This window comes from Thrips palmi, unplaced genomic scaffold (genome assembly GCF_012932325.1).
Source record: "Thrips palmi isolate BJ-2018 unplaced genomic scaffold, TpBJ-2018v1 HiC_scaffold_12, whole genome shotgun sequence".
Taxonomy (NCBI): Eukaryota; Metazoa; Arthropoda; class Insecta; order Thysanoptera; family Thripidae; genus Thrips; species Thrips palmi.
The window spans coordinates 2511077-2524794 of NW_023144623.1; the positions used below are offsets into that span (position 1 = coordinate 2511077).

Here is a 13718-nt window from a genome sequence, read left to right on the forward strand (position 1 = left end):
AAAGCCTGTATCTCAGGAACCGCTTGATATTATGGGATGGGATTTTGGGTGAAATAGTTTATCATCAAGAGTAAGATTTTGACAGAAAATAAGAAGTTTTGGACCAGCAGTTTCTGAGATCATTTTTTCACCTGTCCCTGGCCTTAAATGTGGAATCAAAATGATAGCGATAATAATAATTACGATTATTAGTGAAATGCTATCATTTGCGAGATTTAAATGTTATGTTTATCATATTGTCAACTCTGCAACAAATTAAAAAAAAAGTGACTTCAAATTACATTAATCATTGCCAGTAAAAAGAGTCCAAACATTCTTGATTCGCACTTACGTGTGCACAGCTCGACTTGGAGTCTCCAACAGCGCCGGCCTCTGAGTGCCGTTGGTTGGCATCTACAATTCATATTTTAACAAAAAAACCCTATCTTTAAAAATAAAAGAAGACAGACAACGATTTACGGATTAGACAAAATAGTGCTTACGTGCGGAATGGGCAGCAAGGTCTTTTTAGCACCCTTCAGTTCTCGACTGTTGGAAGTGGGCAACAGAGCCCTCCTTCTCTTAATGGTTGCTACAATAAAACCAATAGAAACGAATGTACACACAGCAGTGTGAGCGACCTATTGCTACAAACATGAAAATTTTAAAACAGGGGAATAGCTGTACTGTGCCTTACCCTGTCATCAGATTCACAACGCATCTGTTTCAGAAAGCGGTCCACCCGATCCTCAAATTTTGACTCCATTCTAATTTGATGCTTTGAACAAACCGGAGGACACGACGGAATTCCCAATCAACACTACACTTCAATACAAAATTTACTGCTCACGACAGAACGGTACCTCAAACACATACTAGGCAGTACAGAATACAAGACTGACGCCGGAAGGGCGAGATTTATCTTAACTGGACAAACGGAATGCACAACGTCGGCACTTTTGAAATCAGGCATCAACACGGGTTACATTTCGCTACCAACATAATTTTTCTAACCACTCAAATTATATTTACAATTCATTAAGATAGTACCTAACAAAATTAAACTGTCGCATGCAAATATCGTTGAAATTACCGTTTGTGCATCCATGAACTACCCATTGAGTCATTAAGTGTAAAAACAAACCGAGTTTCGTGCCACAATTGGTACCGAGTGTTCCGTTTTGCTAACCTCGCGACGAGGAAGCCTACGGCCGCACACAAAATCCAAAGCGCGCAACATTCAAAATGTTTCGTCATTTTCGCAAGAAATAGCTATACCACTTTCGAAAAAAAAACTTTAGCTCTCCTTTGGTCAACGTGGGCGTTGAAAAATCGACGCTTTGAGGAAGTAAAGTATAAATGCTCAAACACTTACCAAAACCCAGAGGAAAATGGTGCTAATTTCAAGATAGATTTCTTTTCGTAAAATAAATCATCTGTTTCTGAATGCATTGTGTATCGAGTTGGTACAGAGAAATTGCTAAAGCTGCTAATCCACATTGGAGAAAAAAAAATTTTCTCGTGCCTTCAGCACAGTTCTAAATTTTTTCTCCCCTTTCGATGTTTTGCAACATTGCAGTACAATTCCGAAATCAATTCAATTTTAGATAGCAAATACTAAACTTTCGCGAAGCAGTGGGTGGTCTTGCTGCGTTACGGCGTGACACGAGGTCAATAGTCAATTTTATCACTAAAATTTCTTTAATCTTTTTCCATAAACCCAACAACAGATTGGAATACTGAATAATTGCACTAAGAAATTTCGTTCACTTAGTTAACCTTGCTGGTTTTGCGTCTCCGGAGATCGTTGCATGATTGGCTTTCATTTTTCTAATTATCAGCTCAAAATTTTCCAATTAGTCTACTTACGGTTTACATGTATCATTTGCGATCCAGGCGACTGTGACTGTGACTCCACAGTCAATATCATCCCTTCGAAAGCGTACTGTCAATGACAAATTTACAGTTTTAGAAATTTTTTTTTTGTCAAATACTCATATTTCTTATGAAATCAATCGTTTTGTTTCTACAAATGGTTTCAGTACTGGTTAGCGTGTGTAGCATTCTCTTCCATACATTGTGCTTAAAACCCGCATTGTCAAAAACTGTCATTAATTTTTTCACCAGAATTCATTGTATTGGGCAATGTGAAGCAAATAGGTGTTCAATCACCATTAGTGTAAATTAACATGCATAGTTTTGGATTTTGTACACCAGACAGGCCCATACCGATCTACAAGCTTTTACATGTTGTCCGCATTGATATAGTAGGGAGCGCCACGATTGTTCGTCCGAATTTTCTTCGTCTAATATATTTTTAAATATTTTTAATCGGACGAATAAAATTGCGACGAACGATCGGCATCGGGTGTTACGTTCTATAATATTGTAAAATGTAGCACAATTTTTTAAAATGGTTTCTTTTATTTGTCGCAGCAAGTGAATAAAGGAGCGTGAGAATACTAAATATGCAGGATGATTGCTGATTTTATTTTTTTTCACCAAGGAAATAAAAATCTGTCCCAAGGTACATTTACGCGCTAAAACGCCGTCCCGCCGGCCCCCAAAGAAGTTCCCGATATGCCCGGGTTGAGGTGCTGGCGGCGGACTGGCTGAGAGGCTAGCAGCCGATTCGTAGTATGAGAAACAACTCCACGGTCCACGGGGCTTGCTTTAGCTAAACGTGCTATAATAAACGGTAGTGCGGTAACATTCCAGGACATGATCGTGCAGCACGTAGCATTTGCCTTATTTGTTTCTGTTCTCTCTATTAGGTTTTCTTTCGCAGTTCGAGATAAGGTTACGTTTCCTAAAATGTTGATAGACATGAGGTTATGCTGCCTTTCGATGTACAGCTGTAAGTTGGGAGAATTCTGCGAGGTACTGTCCACAGAGGGCAGATTTGTTGTGACCGAAGCTAAACCAAACCTAATTTATTTTTATTTATTTAATAATAATATACAGGTGTGAGGGCAAGCCCTGTACAGACATCTCTCTCTGTTTTGATGTTACTTTAAAGTCCGGGTTTTATCTAACCACATTGGGATGCAATAGTTTTGCTGTACCAACTGTCTCCTAATGTTCCCGTGTTAAAACGAAAGTCCTGGCTGACATGTCTATTCATTCTCATACGTTTGAAATGACTTAATCTTCTTTTCACATCAGAATGTTTCATTACCGGGTTCAATGTCAACTTTCCATTTGAAGTACCTACTAACTTCACGTGAACATTGTGTACAAACAGAAGTTAGTTGAACTTCTCTTAAGTAAGTGTCATTTTCCTAAGTAGTTTGAATCACCATCTTAATCTTATATTTGGGGATTCTGTACCCATGTAGATTTAGGGTCTGCATCAGCATTTTCAAAAACTAAGTGCTGTTTGCTGGCAATAATGGGGTCTCAGCAACTGTTGTTTAGTTGGATCTTTGCTGCACTATGTTAAGAAAGAAGGGTGTTAGAAAAGTGTCATGGCTTGCTGCTTTTTGAAATATAAACTTATCTTTTACAAATGCAACGCAAAATCAGAAATAAGCAGCTTCTTTTCATGTGTGGTAACATTCTCCTGATTTTTTACTCGTTCTTTACAAAAACCAAAAATAAAAACATCACCTAAAGAGAACGAGTATTGTGCTCAACACAGAAATGTGGTGATGTGGTTCATCTCGAAATCTTCACTAACTTAATGACGACTTTGGTATTTTGGTGTTGCATAAAGTTTATACTGAGGACCTTTGCCTCCTTAATGCTGTACATCAGTGCCATACTGTTTAGATTTGTTGTCTCAGAGCAAAGGCCTGTAACTTATTTTCTTTTGAACAGTAAACAGTGACTAAATTATGTTTTGTATGATAATTTTGTGTTGTGGAAAAGGGAGAAAAAGTGTTACTAGCCATAGTTTAAAAGGGCACTTCTAATTTCTGTAGTTCACCTACAGACTTTCCACAGAACAGGATAGATACAGACACACTACAGAGCACTCCTGTAACAGACATATTCAGTGCACGGAATCCTCAATGTCAGTCCGTAACAGAGATGTTCCGTAGTTTCAATTTTACAGACTCACCGTACACAGAAAATTTCTGTGTACAGAAAATACGTACCTGATCCCGTAGTGGATTACAAATTTAACTGGCTTATATGAAAAACTCTTGAGGAAAAACGAGAATAAAGGGACAAAATTTTTGTCTTGCATAGCTCTTGCAAAGGAGCCAGTCGACAAATGCAAATGAAGTTTCATTGTTCAGTCCGTTGCTAACATATCACTTATCTGCCAAACACCATTTGCAGCAGCATGAAGCATTAGAAGCCTGGCATATTGATTATATACTGGATCAAATTCTGTGCATAGCTGTGTCATTACATTTATCACCTCAGCTTGTTGATCCAGTCCGGACAAAATGAGTTACCGTAATGATAACCTCCTCTGGCATCCTCCGTGAGCACCTATCACGATAGGCGAAGCTGCGCGATGGGATGAACAAAATCGTACAATGAAATACTTGTCGATTAAACTTTCGTTTTCCGATCAACAAAGATGGAGGGAGTTTGAAACGTAAATAAAGCGTGCAGTGCAACGTACCACCAAACCAAAGACATCGTTTTGAAGTGACTGCGCTCTGCAGACGACAACAACGTCCTCCTTGTTTTGTTTGGGATTCGCGCTATGAGAAAGTCGAGAGCACTACGAACGGAGGGCGTCGTCTCCATCTGGCCAAAGGAGAAGGCACTCCGTACGATTCGGTGAGAAAACTTGTAAAGATCTCATTTTTATGATTTTACTTGCTTCTTTTGTATCTTTTGCGTACTTTAATTTCTCGTCGGGGGTGTGCCCACCGCTATCTACTGCTAGAGTTTGGTTAAGTAATTTTTCATTCTCACTGCCTTTTAAACGGCCTCATGCAGGCTCATCGGCGGCTTCGGCCTTAACGAAAACAAGTTCTTTACTTTTAATATAACAACAAGAGCGTAGATCTGTAAAGTAAGTGATTGTTGCAAATGGTTAAGTTGCAAATTTTCAAAACTCTAACCTCTCTTTCCTGCTCAAACTCGGACGTAATCACAAAAAAATTGTAAGAAACATGAAGGCCGGAGGCGACCCGAATCAGACGATCCGAGCAGCCGAATCCACCCGAGCGAACCGATGAGATGAACCATCAGGCAACTTGTTGTTTTGTAAACAAATCTTGGCTGGTGGCGTTTTCTATGGGAATTAGGCGCTAGTTTCCGCTACAATTTTGTATGATTTTTCTGCATTTTCGGTGAACGCAATAGTACTTGCTTTATGCTCCCCACCTAGTCTTTTCACCCGTTGTCTTTTATCCAAGTTCGATTTTGCCGTCAAATATGTTTTTCCGAAGTTCATGCTCGGCAATGTTACCGATCACTTTATTCGATTCATTCTGCTTTGTTTTTCTCTAATGCTCCGTAATGCATTGTTTTGCTTTTTAACTGATGTGTTAAATTGTTACCACAAGCATAACTAGGCACTGACTTGCATGTCTCAAAACTTTGTCTTGTCTTCTACGTGCAACAGCATAATGCTTCAATCATAACCTAACCTATGCCTTACAATTAAAATCTTCCTTTTTTGTTTCAGGTGCATGAAATGAGAGGAACCCATGGAACACTGTCTACTCAAAACTACTTGAATCATCCGACCATTGCAGGATGAGCCTATTGATTTGCTGTAGGCGTAATCATGTGAGTACATACAGGATTCCGCGAAGTCAGATATAATTTGCAAGAAGTTTTATTTATATGTAATCACCTAATGAATGTCAAGTCAACTCGTAATCACATTTCAAATGTCAAATGAACTTCTAGCTTTTGCAGTGATTGTCCAGACAATGTCCACCACAGGGCAACTTTTAGTCATAGGTCTTGCCAGATGCCATTTTGAAGAAAAATGCAGGAAGCTGTTAACTGTTTACTTTTCAAACAAAGACTGGGACCAAGTCAGCTTTATAATTGATTCAGTACTCCAGGACTTATTTCACACAATGTCCTACTTATACATGACTGTTTCTTTTAAACCGTTTTCCATATGGTTACTTTTCTTTATTTCCAAGGCGGTCTTACATTTGACATTCTCTTATTTGATGCAAAGTTAACGCTAAGATATATGGGCTGGCTTTATTGTACTATTAAGCTTAGTTTTCCAAATCTTTGTTTCAGCTTTGTTTAAATTTTTTGTCCTTATGTTGCAGGGGACAGGTGCTATGCAGACAAACTGGCGCAGTGCCGAGTGGAGAGACTGCCAGCCCTAGCTGAACTGGACTAACATTGATGTACTAATTTGGACTGAAGTGAGTATAATCAAAACCATTGTCTGAAGCTTTGAACTTAAGCATATTTGAATTTTGATACCGTTTATTGTTTCAATTCGTGATTCTTTTGCCATTGTTTGTTACATCATGTATTATTCAAAGTCATCACAAAATAGCAACAGAAAGTCAATTAATAGTGATTAGGTTTTTATTCAATGGTTTAGAATGAGACTAATTGTGTTTTGTCTCTGTGATTCAGGTGCCATAAGCATGACATTTTAAAAACTTATTAATTATTGGCTGTTGTGGGTGGTGTGAGTTTCTTTAGTTGAAGGTCACACAAGATATCATCCCAGCGTAAATGTGGACACAATGACCGGACAGTGTCATCGGTGCTGCAGCAACTATATTGGAGTATTTTCCTACATTACTTTTTCTGTATTTGATTCATGTAAGTATTGAATTTGCCTCATCAAAAAAAAAATGCTTTGCTTATAGTGGGTGATGAAACAGTATGAGAGATTGGATACAATCATGGCAGTGGTGCTGGTAATACCACTGTATCACTTTCTCTGGCCTTCGTCTGTGTATGTTGAAGTCTAGGCTGTTGCATTTGGATTTGTGTCACCCATTGTGCTAATTTATTTTTTTGTGTGTGATTTTAGGTTTATGTGAGTACCTTAGTACCTTCATTATCCCAAGGCCTCATCATTGGGATGGAGTCAGGCCAATTGGTTTTTATCAAGAATTAAGCTTTAAAAAAGTGTTCTAATGGAGCAGGTATGATTTGTGTAGCATGGAAGTTCGTGGCAAGAACCCTTTTGTTTTCAAGTTTATTTCAATGCACCACGGATATTACAAGTTCTTTCTCGCTTTGCTTATGCCCAAAGAGCGGTACCTTGTTTAAAATCAAGTAATAGTTGTCCCTCTGCTGATCATCTTCATTTCGCTTCCTTTAAGGATATGGGCTTTTGGCTGGAGTACATACTGAATAGTTGCTGCTCTGAGCCAAGGCTGTGTGGATGGATGGCTGATGAAGTGTGATGGTGCAATGAAATAATTGAATACAGTATATAGTTACAGTACAGTTATAGTATGTAGTTACCTTAAACTGATTCATTTCAAACTCAAGTTTTGTTGTTCATTGCTTTCTTTCTTGTTACAGTGTGAATGGTTTCATTTTTCCTCAAGGTTTTCTTTACTCTACGAGTAATTATTGTAATGCGGATCAGTTGGCTGCTTGATAAAAAAATTTCCTTCAAGATGCTTGAATCATGAGAAAGGGCGCCCTTTCTCATGCTTGAATACTGTGTTTCAATGAAAGAGTCCTTGCAAGGTAAGCTTTCAAAATTCCTTGAGAAACATTTTTGAGACTGTTTCTTTTCTTACTTGCATTCTTTTTTGTTGTTTTTTTCAGTGTGCTTCTTATACAACCATACTGGCAGTCAAAAGTATATTGTGACATCAGTTCACACGTTTCAATTAGCTGTATCGTTTTCTGTCTTCCTCCCCTTTGTTTTAATGTGAAGTATATTTGTACCCTTATTCCTGGTGGAAGAGTATAAAATTCTGCATGCTCTTTCACGAATCCACAGTCTAGGTGAGTCAAAGGGGCATTTGTAATCTTTATACCTATGGCCATGTTCTAGTCCTATCATATTTTTCTCATCACCAGCCTTGCAGTGATCTGCTCACTAGAAGAGATACCTTTGTGGGTAGTGTTGGTGTGGGCTACCAAGTTATTTAATTGGCTGCTCACTGGCTAGCCTGACCACATCGTGCCTATCCTGGAGGTGTGACTGCTCAGCATATGTCATTGGTATGCTAATTTTATTTCTGTGATAGACTTGAGAGTAAACTCACTGTGACCTAGAAATCGCCTTTCTGTTGCAGGCTTATTTTTCTTGTGGTTACCAGTATTCTCCACTTTTAATTCTAGTAATAAAATCTGCATATGCATCATGACCAGCACTTGAGATGAATGGGATTCTATCATCTGCATATGCATCATGACCAGCACTTAGAGATGAATGGGATTCAATCAACTTTTTGGTAAATTAAATTTCATTTGAAACATTGTGTAGACCTGGTCTTCTGACCTTTAATAATGTGTATTTTTTCCTACCAGGAAACCTACAAGTCTTAATGCTGGTACATTGAAATTATCTTTTGTAACAATTCAATGGTACAATTCAGTTCTTAATTTCAGAAAATCAATCAAATAACCCAGCAGCCAGGATATTATTATCTACCCGCACATCTGTAAGGGAGGAACAGTTGCCTTTTGCTCAATTACTCAACCGTCACAATGGAGTAAGTGAATCAAATAGAGTAGTTGTCACCTATCCATATTATTCAAGTTACCATCACAATTTGTGATGAAACATTTAATTTACCAACCTTGTTGTTGATTTCATTCTTTCTTGTTACTGTCATCTTATTCTAAATCTAGGATATCGGGATTTTTCCTTAATTTGGGCAATATATTATTTTGTGCCGTCAATCAGACTTTCAGCCATGGAACAGAAAGAGATCTTCAGAAAGTCATTAGCTCTTCAATTTGATTAGTATTTTATTCATAAACTTTGCTCACAACAGAAAACCCCACCCGTAAGTTGCCATAGACCTACATCAACATTTGAAACTCAAGGTGTTTTTTTAATTGCTTTTGATACTTATTGCAGTGTGAGCGGATTCATCTTACACCATGGTTTTCTTTACCCTTTAAACTTGCAATGATTGCCTTGGCCTCAATCACCCAGTAAAGGCTGATCAATGGGCTGCCTGATTAAATTTGTTTTCTTCATCAAGACGGTTCGATGTGGATTATCGTAGTGCCCTTATGTCTGGTGGAAGAGTATGCTGCATGCTCTTTCATGAATCCACCGTCAAGGTGAGTCAAAGGGGCATATATAATTTTTATACCTATGGTCATGTTCTAATCCTATCATATTTTTCTCATGACCAGCCTTGCTGTGATCTGCTCACTAGAAGAGATTCCTCTGTGGGTAGTGCTGGCGTGGGCTACCAAGTTCTTTAATTGGCTATATAGAAGGCTGCTCACTGGCTATCCTGACCACATCGTGCCTGTCCTGGAGGTGTGACTGCTCAGCATATGTCATTTGTATGCTTGTGTTATTTTTTGTGATTTATATGACATTAAACTAACTGTAACCTTAATTTTGTATTTTCATTGCAGGTTTCTTTTACTTGTATTCCAATATTCAGATGTTTTAATGCAAGAAAGGTAATCTGTATGTAAGTGAGAGCACATTTTCGAATGTTGGTGTCATTGTGATCATTTCATTATTAATGCATGAGCTGAGAGTACTTCCCTATTCAAGTGTACTATTTGGAGATTGGGCAGTTTTTTGATGGTTGCCATTTTCCACAGCTTCCAAACTATTACGATCCATGAAAATTGTTTGGGTGCTCAAACACTTGATCATTGTACTGGAATAAAATGAAATAAGTTTTTGTCAGGTACTTTTTTTCAAGGAGGTTACCATAATGATTTACTGTGAAAATTTTTTTTCATCCGTTTTGTTGATTGCTTTCTTTCTTTTTACAGTGTATGGTGTGTCATCTTTTTTATCAACGATTTCATCAGTTTTCTTCGACCTGCGTAATCATTGCCTAGGCCTCAATTACATTCATGATTGATCAGTCATGACACCCGATTGAGATTAATTCATTGGTGTTCATTGACTCATCATCATCAGCATTGACGCTGTTAGGCCTAACAGCTATAATAAAGTTCCCCTTATTATGATGTTGGTATACAACAACTGTTTCCATGAGAGGTGATAAGCTAGCATGGTAAGTTACTAATATTTGAGATGAGACATTTCAAACATCAGTTTTGTTGTTGATTGCCTCCTTTCTCTTTACAGTGAGTTTTGGGTTATATTTTTCATCAAAAATGTGGTTTTGAATGCCTTGGCCAGCCTTGGCCTCAATCAGCAGAAGAAAAATGATCCTTTAGCTTTGTGATTTTATTCTTTCCTAAATTATAATGTTGAAATGCAATAATTGTTTCCTTAAGAGAGTGCTTGCCAGGTAATTTATTTTAATGTGTTGTGAAGAATTCCAAAAGTCGACTCTACTGTTTTTCTTTTTTAGTGCATGTTTTTTTATTTTTGCCCGAAGGATGTCTTTACTCTTGCCAAACATTTTGGATCTTAAATGCCTGCTCTTCATATAATCAATCAGGCAAAAGCAAATGATCTATAAGACATAGACTGAATGGATTGCTGGCTGGCAAGGGAGGCGGACAAGAAGACAGGCTCGCTGGTACCTACGCAGTTGTGTGATCACACACATTTTGAAAGTAGGAGAGGGAAGTGGTAGCAAAGCAAAAGCAGTTTTTATCTTACATCATACAAACCAATCAAGTATGTTCCAGTCAAAGTGTTGTGCCATTACATAAAAGCTCTCAAGGTACGTTGTTTTTTTCTCATTACCTTATTTTGCAGATTTAGGTATTAAGTTTTAATGCTGAAAATTTGCTATGTTTTTGACTCTCTGCAGAGTGATTTGCCTTTTGAAAAAAGTGCTTCTGTTGTAAATGCAGAAAGGTTGTCCTGCAGATATTGGCATGGTGCAAGCAAACCTTAATCAATGACATTGGCTTCAAAGTTTCTGAATTTATTCAGTCAAAGGTTTTAACCACAAGCGAATTGTTGAAAGCAAAACTGTGGGCAAGGGTAAGTTTAAAACCCATAATCCTCTGGATTGAAATATTTCACAAGCATTCTAATAAGTACTTGTTAATTTTTTCCCCAGACACTTCTATTAAAATGGACGGACATGTTACTTAGGGGCACAATTGTCATGTTTTATGACACACTGCAGCTAGGTGTGTACGTTTGGTTCCAACACATCCCATTCAAGAAATGGTAATTATAGTAATAACTTAAAATACATTAAGGAAAAGAAAAATGGAGAATACATTATATCTCTTTTTATTCTGTTTCTTTTTCTTTTTCAGGACACAATCCCGACGTACTAAACTGGAGAGACTTTCTTTGAAGACCGTCAGGCAGGCAGGCAGGCAGGCAGGCAGGCAGTGCAAGAAGTACACAAGCAAGCAGTGTGGAACATCCAACAAAGAAAACAAAAGCATTCAAGTCAATGCATGGTGCAAATATAAGCTGAAAAGCTCTTGAAAATCTTGATGATGGTTTTTCTTAAGTGCCCTGCGAGACTTCCTGAGTCATCTGAAGTTACAATGTCCCTCACATCCCTGCACATTCATCTTGTCGTCGTCTTTGGAACATTTCTACGTTTCATCCGAGAAGTACAGCAGTGGAATAGGTCAGGCAGAGGACATTACAAATAGGTGAATTAGGAACACTTCAAATGTTAACTTGCATGTCTTGTGTTCTCAGTGCATTCTAGCAATGTTCCGGAGTCGATCGTACTTTAATTTAATGCATGTATTTTTGTCGGGCAATCGATTGGTGTTTAAACGCATGCTCATTTTCCATCCCGTAGTGCATGCCAATATTCATTGGATGCTGGGCTGCGAAGGTCTCCAGCCCCTCCGTAGGATATCATGGAAATAACGGAAACTTTCCGTACACAGACTGTCTGTAGTGTTGCTGTACCATAGTACGGAAGTGGGTACAGAATTCCTGTACCTTCACTGTACTAAGGTGGGAAAAGTACAAACCTTCCGGGTAGTTAATTGACCTAACATTTTCCGTGGTCTTTTCCGTGTTTTTTTCTAACCTATCCATTTAAGAAACCTGTTTTGTATTGGAGGCTGTGATGATTTCTTTGTGATTGTGGGCCATTTTCAAATGTTACTTCTTAGCTCCGTGTAACTGCCTCTATTATTATTTTTTCAAGTATTTGTATTGTCACTATCGAGTCCTAGTTCTGTTGTTCCTGCATTCCTGTTATTGATTGCATAAATTCTTCGTTTCTCTCACTGATATTCATTTGATGTTTGACCCATTTAAAATCAATTGCTTTTCCTTCTCTGCTGTGTTATTAGTGTTGGATGTTGATTGTTTCAAGTAAAGAATTCCAATCGACCTTGTATAACTTTTTATTTTTATTCTTGATGAAAATTATCTGAAATTACTTATTGATTTAGGAAACTACTCGATAAAAAGTTCAGTTTTGGAAAATGCAGTGTAGATTTACTCACAATCAAAGGTGGTCTGAACAAATGAAACACTTATCTGATATTTCATAGCACTTCACCTTTCTTTGATCCAACAAATTGACAGGTGAATACACTACACAAGACACCCAACTGAGTAAATGGTTGACTCCACCCAGCGTCACTAGATGCACTCCAGGCTGCAGTACACTTGCCGAGTAAGATCATAGGCCTTAAAGTATTAAAAAGAGGATCTAAAAGTCTAATGTTCATTCCTAAACGTGCAAAAAAGGATCCATAATTGCTGCTAAAGAGTTGCACAAGTGTGATACTTAAATACACATTTTTAATATTAAAATACACAGAGAAACACGAAACTACCATAGGAGATACTCTAGTTGAAATTTGATTGCACTTTGACAAAGAAATTATTGGAGACACAACTTACAATATTGCTCAAACTAATACACTGATATTTCTAATGTGATAAGTTTCATAAAATTAGCAGCGATAAGAAGGCTAATGTGATTCCTTCAAATAACCGCATCATTAGGAGCAATGAAAAATTATTGCGTTAAAAATGCAATAAGACTCTAAGGTTTCAGCTGGCCTGTGCCCAGATTTTTGCAGTTTGCATTTTTGCAGGCGAAAAGGGCACGATGTGGAGAAGGAGGACAAAAGTGTGCGTACCCGACGGTGCGTTGTACCACACACGGCTGGGGTGCGGTCGCCGCGCCGGCCGGAGGCATGGACCACGGCCCAGAGGTCGGGTCAGCATAGGTGTCCTCGGCGTGTAGACTCAAAGAAGCGGAAGGGATCAGAAAGCTGTAAAATCACCAGCCGGAGCGACTGCCTTCGCTGGGAACGCGAGAGACAGGCTGTAGGGAGAGAGTACGGGCGCGCTCGGGGGTTGGATGGAGGGGGAGGTAGGGGGAATGCCCCTCCTCTCAAAGGGAGGGCGCGGGACCGGCATGGGCAACGCAGAGAGGATGCGAGGATGGACATGGAGGACGCGAGGGCGTGAGCCCGACGGTGCACCGAACTGCAGGGCAGGCCAGCCCTCGGCAACCCGCGCCGGATTGCGACGAGGGTGACGGCGGACCGCGAGGCGGCAGCACGGAAAGGCACGCACCGGAGTGACGTTTGGGCGCTGGAAAATCACCGACCGGAACGACTGACTGCCCTTAGGGCGACGGGGGGCCGCGACAAGGGGAACGGCTGAAAACGAAAAGGGGGCCCCCGCGCGGGGGAAGAGGGCCGGCGAAGCTGCTGAGAGGGCACACCGGCCCGCACTGCCCCGCCCCGGCGCAGTTTAAGGTTTAAGGATGGACGTTCAACAAAAGGCTCCGTCAAGCATGATC

At 39.3% G+C, this 13718-nt stretch overlaps 3 long non-coding RNA genes across 3 annotated transcripts; all 3 read left to right on the plus strand.

Annotated features, from left to right (window-relative positions):
- The first annotated feature begins 5481 nt into the window (after positions 1-5481).
- On the plus strand, positions 5482-6668 carry LOC117640246. The gene is made up of 3 exons (XR_004587414.1): positions 5482-5679; positions 6186-6284; positions 6574-6668. It is a non-coding gene; the product is annotated as an uncharacterized LOC117640246 (long non-coding RNA).
- Positions 6669-6910: 242 nt separating this feature from the next.
- LOC117640243 lies at positions 6911-9652 on the plus strand. The gene is made up of 10 exons (XR_004587412.1): positions 6911-7025; positions 7411-7581; positions 7663-7845; positions 7921-8064; positions 8139-8297; positions 8374-8558; positions 8698-8855; positions 8930-9138; positions 9214-9343; positions 9445-9652. It is a non-coding gene; the product is annotated as an uncharacterized LOC117640243 (long non-coding RNA).
- Positions 9653-9825: 173 nt separating this feature from the next.
- On the plus strand, positions 9826-12184 carry LOC117640245. The gene is made up of 5 exons (XR_004587413.1): positions 9826-10304; positions 10395-10685; positions 10776-10951; positions 11031-11143; positions 11236-12184. It is a non-coding gene; the product is annotated as an uncharacterized LOC117640245 (long non-coding RNA).
- The last annotated feature ends 1534 nt before the right edge of the window (positions 12185-13718 follow it).